Genomic DNA, 6,456 nt, shown 5'->3' on the forward strand with positions numbered 1-6,456 from the left:
AATATTAAGACCTCCACCAGCTCGGTTATATCAAACACATTTACTGATTTTTATTGTGTTGACCATCTTATAATTTATTCCTTTAATCCACTAGACATTTACAATTCTTGACAGTATCTGTTTTGTAGTGCAAAAATCAATCACTTAATTATTATACCAGTCAGTGAATCTATTATGCCCTTAACTCATCAGAAGAAATAGCAACAATCAATCCGTCAAAAGAAAATAAAGTGTGATTTGACATGATTAAAATCCGAAAATTTGAAGAGAAGTTGCAAATACCTTTAATATGTTTCCATTGTGCCATTTTGAATTTTAAAAATAAAATCACTAGACCCAACTATTCGTACTAACATTCTATATTCATTTATGAATCTTCTACCAAAATGTTCTATTTAATAATTAGTAAATTTATTAATTCTAATTTATGCATGCATACTTATGAAAAATAATATCAATAAATTATAAACTATTACGCATGTGTGCATGTACGAAACCAAACCAAACTAAACAAAATTAAAAAAACAAAAACAAAAAAAAAACAATTGCCCTTTACGGTTATATTAAATAATTTATTGATTTGAATTGAAACCATACATAATTCAGATCACTTGATTGTTATAATCAAGTTTATTACTATTTCAATTATAATTCTTAGTATCATCATAATTACGTTTGGTTGAGATTAAAAATTTGCTGAATACTCAGTTGTTTACCTTAAGCGTAAAAAGTTAAAAATAATTTAATTTAAAGTATGATAGAGTTACCCCCCTTAAATCAAATCTATCGATATATTAGCTTTTCTTATTTTTAGTTTATTAACATTCATACTTTTAACATACCTAACCCATTGCCATCCATATCCCACTAATAAGTAATGTTTATCCAGTTCTAATGTCTTTCACTTAATGTTATTAAGATGTTAATCAATGTATATTATAAATTAAGTCACTAATCCGTTCAATATAAAATGTTACTTCAATCGATAGTCATAAGTCATTAAGTTATACTTCATTTCTGCTTAATGTCACATTGTAAATTACTTATGTTTACCTTAATTTTAATTCATTTTTTTATTTATTTATTCATATTATTTTTTGTTTATTTATGCATTCATATTATTTTTTGTTTATTTATTCATATTATTTTTTGTTTATTTATTTATTCATATTATTTTTTGTTTATTTATTTATTCATATTATTTTTTGTTTATTTATTCATATTATTTTTTGTTTATTTATTTATTCATATTATTTTTTGTTTATTTATTTATTCATATTATTTTTTGTTTATTTATTTATTCATATTATTTTTTGTTTATTTATTTATTCATATTATTTTTATCAATATTATTATTATTATTATTATTATTATTTATTTTTAAAGTAATATTCTTAAATTTCACATTTCACATACTTTCATTAGTTCAACATTCGAACAATCTAATATTAATAAACATTTTACGAACTTGTGACTTATTTAAGTATAATTTTAGTTTAACATTGAATATATCCTAATTTTTTTTTTTTTACAAGGTGATCACCACTTATCAAGGCCCGGAAGCCACTCAGGGATAAGGGTTATTGCATGTACAGTACTTTAGTGTTGAGATTTAATAAAAATGTCTACTTAAGGGGGTGGTTCATTAGGAATTTGTTTACATTGGACTTGAAGACATGCAGGTTGTAGTCAGGTGGGAAGCAGGCAGACGGAACAGAGTTCCACGGGCGTGCAGTTCTAAGAAAGAAGCTTTGTTCATGGAATCTACATTTTGATTTAGGCACAGATAAAGAGTGGGGAAAATTTTTGACAGTGGTTTCAGCTAGACGGGTGTTTTTCGTAAAAGATTTGCGAGGGGGGACTAGAGATTGGAGCTCAGACGAGCACCTGCCATGAAAATAACGATAAAACAAAGATAGGCTTGCAACATCTCTTCTGTGGGAGAGACGTTGCAGGGTAGAGAAAAGGGCATCCCCCACTAAGCCACAAAGTCTATTTTGTACTCAGGCAGGATAGACTGTTTTTAGCAGCTCCTGTTCAGATATGGCAGCAGTATTCCATCCTTGGACGTACTTGGCTTTTATATAGATAGAGAATTGCATCAGTAGTGAGATATCTTCTTGAGCGGTAGAAGGATCCCACCATCTTTCTAGCGACCTTGGCAACAGATTTGATGTACGTGTTCCATTTCAGATCAGGAGTAAAGGTCAAGCCCAGAAGCTTGTCAAACACATGGGGTTTCTCCTAGACGAGAGCTATCCATTTTTAATTGATGCCAGATGGGGATCAGAGCATTGATGATGTAAAGATAGGAGCTTGGTTTTAGATGCATTAAAGGTAACCAGCCACCTCTTCCCCCACTGAACCAAATTCTCTAATAATTAGGTTTCAGAGTTTCCTAATCTCATATGTTCTTTTAGTTATAATTAAATGATTGTATATTTAAGTGAAATATAATTCTAATTTTAATTTAAGTTAATTAATTATAATTATAATTAATTAATTATAATTAATTAATTATAATTAATTAATTATAAATGTTGTTTAGATCTAATATTATTGATTATCTTTACTTCTGAATTTCTCATACTTTAGCCCCCCCCCCCATCCTATGTATTTTTCCCCACCTAAAATTAAATTTATAATTCTGAAATGAATTCATAGACGTTTAGTTAATGAATATATATATATTTAAAAATATATAGTTTATCTTAATAGATGTTCAATAGATATACCTTATAACTATAATATTGTTTTTTCATCCATTCTAACAATTAACCCATTTGACTCATACATTTGAGACCACTTATCAATCTAATAATAATCACTTGTTTCAACATATACAGTTTATTTTTAGGTGCTGCACTTCTATTTCTTGTTCTCTTTCGGTGGAGGAGAAATCCTTCACGACTGAGAGAATTTTTATTTTTGTACCTTTTCTCCACGTTAAAAAAACGACCCTGGTGTCTAACTCTGTCCCGTGGGGAGGCATAGTAAATAGGTACAGTTTATTTTTAGATCAATATTTGGAATCTGGTTACTATAAATCCTTTTGTAATATTATGATTATTACAAATTTATTTTTTCGCTACATAAACTAACTTACTTAGCAAACTGAACTTTAACATTTCTAAACATTACGATCAATCTAGAAGTTATATTATGATCCCCCACTATTCCCTGTTCTAATTTAATATTAAGCTTTTCCTCCACACCTAATTATATAATATAGATATACGCTCTTATTTATCATTCTACAATTAAATACTATATTATGTAAGATATATTATCATACTTACCTTCATTGTTCATATTAAATATTAATTTAGATATATCTTGCCATCATATTTGCTATCATTATCTAAATTCATTTGGCTTATTTAATTAGTTCATACAGTGTTACCATTGTTAATCTATTTATCATCATTAGTTAATTATATTTTATATAAGGTATTTATCTCCATAGAGGTCCTGGATATGACCTTAAACTATATCCGATGGTGAGGCCCCAGCTTGCAGGCCTTAGGGAGTGTGGAGCCACCCTTTAATTGCCATTGCTCCTAGATCCACTCTGACCCGGAGTGGTAGTACCTGTTAGGGTCCAAACTATGGGTTAAATAGAATACGACTTAAAAAACAAATACACTATATTAAAAAATCGTCCTTCAAAATCACCAGATTCGGCATTAAATAACCTGAAAAGGGTTGATATGATAGATAGATAGATAGATAGATAGATAGACAGACAGACAGACAGATAGACAGACAGATAGATAGATAGATAGATAGATAGATAACTGGAAGAACAAGTAAAATGAATTAGTTAAACAGAGCACTTTTCCACCATTTTATGTTATGAAGGTTAAGCTTCAGACATTAAAAAGATACTAAAACTAATGTCTAGAATCCTTAGTTTAATTTGGATCCAAATCCATTAAATAATTTTCAAAATGTGTAAAATTTAAAGATTAAGCTTAAGGCTTCTTAAGTTTAAATTCAGCGATCAAATTCAATGCAACTCTGAAATATTTTAATTTTCAAATACGTTATGAACATGTTATATCTCTGAAAACCCCTTTAAAATAATAAGCTAATGATACTAAACTTTATGTCTAGAATCCTTAGTTCAATTTGGACCCAAATCCATCGCATGTTTTTGATTCTAGAAAATGTCTAAATTTTAGAGGTTTTAAGAAGAGATAATGCCTACATCATAAAAACCGTTGAAATAGTCTGAAGAAACTGAAATCTAAGAAATATTTACTAATTGATATCTCATACTTATTGTTAAAATTTCATAAAAATTCACAAAAAATCAGAGGTGTAATGAGTTTTTACCTCTTGTACATCTAAATATAGTCCACATTTGGGCCCCTAACGCTGATCAGCTGTGTTCATAATGATCACATGATCAGTTTAGAAATGAATCCTATACATACAAATATATAAACTTAAATATATCTAACTTTACTTATATAGCTCTGTCTCTATTTCTAGTATCATATAAAAGGAGCTGTGTGTGTGTGTGTGTGTGTGTGTGTGTGTGTGTGTGTGTGTGTGTGTGTGTGTGTGTGTGTGTGTGTGTGTGATTTCGTCCCCTATGGACTCGAAAACTGTTGGGATAATTTTTATGAAATTTCACACGGAGGTAATTTATGTACCTGGCAGTGTTCTTAGATAGGTTTTGTATTAGAATGGCTTTAATAAGTATCGATAATCGAAATAATCCGATGAAAGAAGAAACACGCAATTTTGACACAAAGTTAACACTTTAAATACCCTAACATCACAAGTGCATTTGAGAAGTTTTATTACCACACAAGCAGTAAAGCCCGACACATAAAATCAACAGTATGTCCTTTAAAATATGACAAAGGTGCATTCAAAATGAACGTTTCTGTTTAGGGCACAATTCAACCATGAGACTTGATTATTTAATTATAAACTTTAATTCAAGCCATTATATATTAAAATAATTTTATAAAACCAAGAGTAGGTTCTCTACAGTGCAATGTAGACTACAATGTATTGTGGACTAAGCCACTGCAGGGAGGCATGTGATGCTTTCTCCTAGTACACCATGATGAGCCATAAACTAGTGCAGGCAATCAATCGATTTGATTGAAAAAAGTTTGTGTTTGTCCAATACATCTCTGCATTGTATTGCCTCCTATAAATTCCATTTTCTTTTATATACACTTTAAACAATGCTTCAAGCAAACTACATTAACCTCTTATGATAAATATTTTTATATTCTTATTCAGGTACATATATTTCATCCTTTTCCGGGAATAATCAGTGGGGAAAATGAATTGTTCTGCTAGTCACATGATTTGAAATCCTCAGACCCAAATCAAGATTTTATAACGAACCGCCCCCTAGGTGCAATCCTAGGTGTTCACACCGCTGGTTACAAGTGTAACAGACAATTCTCTCAGGATCGTATCCTTGTTGCGGCCACCAATATGACCAAGTAACCTATAGTCAAGAGTTATTTCTTTAAATTGACGTGAACACTAGAATATTTCAATTAAAAGTCAAATATGAACAGATAAAATGATAGAAGAATAAAAGGCCAATCAAATGAGGTATAGTTTGTTCAAACGGTTACATTAAATTTAGCTTAAATTTGTAGTTTTTGAAAAAAATTACAAGTGCGGACTTTCTTTTTACCGCCTGTGTATATATATGTATGTATGCAGCGGCTTCTTTCAGTCTTGACAGACTATGGATACCCACGGCAAGGGTGCCTGCGCATGAAACTTTTGTGGCAGGAGTTGTGCAATCCCCAACTAAACCTCTCCTGAGTCGACATTGTTGAATATCAGTGGCAAGTGCAGGTTCAGGACGACTGGAAACAAATGCCGAGATAAGCGGAGAGCACATACAGCGCCTAGAATTTCCAAGTGGTTACTCATCTGGTACTAGCCAGGCTCAACGTTGCTCAACTTTGGTGATGTGACGAGAACCGGTTTGTCCACGTGATTATACCGTACAATATATATATATAGATAGTAATTTATAAAATATACATGGCGATTAAGCTACACTGAATATTCTGCGTTTCATCCACTTATAGGATTCGTCAGGCTTATGCGCGAATTCTGTGGTTGTTTTTTGTTTTTATATATGTTGAGGATTTCTGGTTAGCCAATCAGCTTTCTAGTATCCACCGCGCCCCTTCCTATCAGCCAATGGGCATGCATTTTATCGAACAAAGGATCTGTTTTAGAGCTAGGTTAGTGGTTTAAGGTAGATCTTTTCCCTTTTTTTTATATATATATAAATATACCTATGTGTACACACATACATGCACATATATATATACATATATATATATATAAAGTTTACGCACAAATCTATACTTTCGTATATTGAATTTATGTGAATAAATGTAGTTATATATATATATATATATATATATATATATATATATAGATAGATAGATAGATAGA

Source organism: Euprymna scolopes, chromosome 21, assembly GCF_053919585.1.
Source record: "Euprymna scolopes isolate OS-2025 chromosome 21, ASM5391958v1, whole genome shotgun sequence".
In the NCBI taxonomy this organism is placed as follows: domain Eukaryota; kingdom Metazoa; phylum Mollusca; class Cephalopoda; order Sepiida; family Sepiolidae; genus Euprymna; species Euprymna scolopes.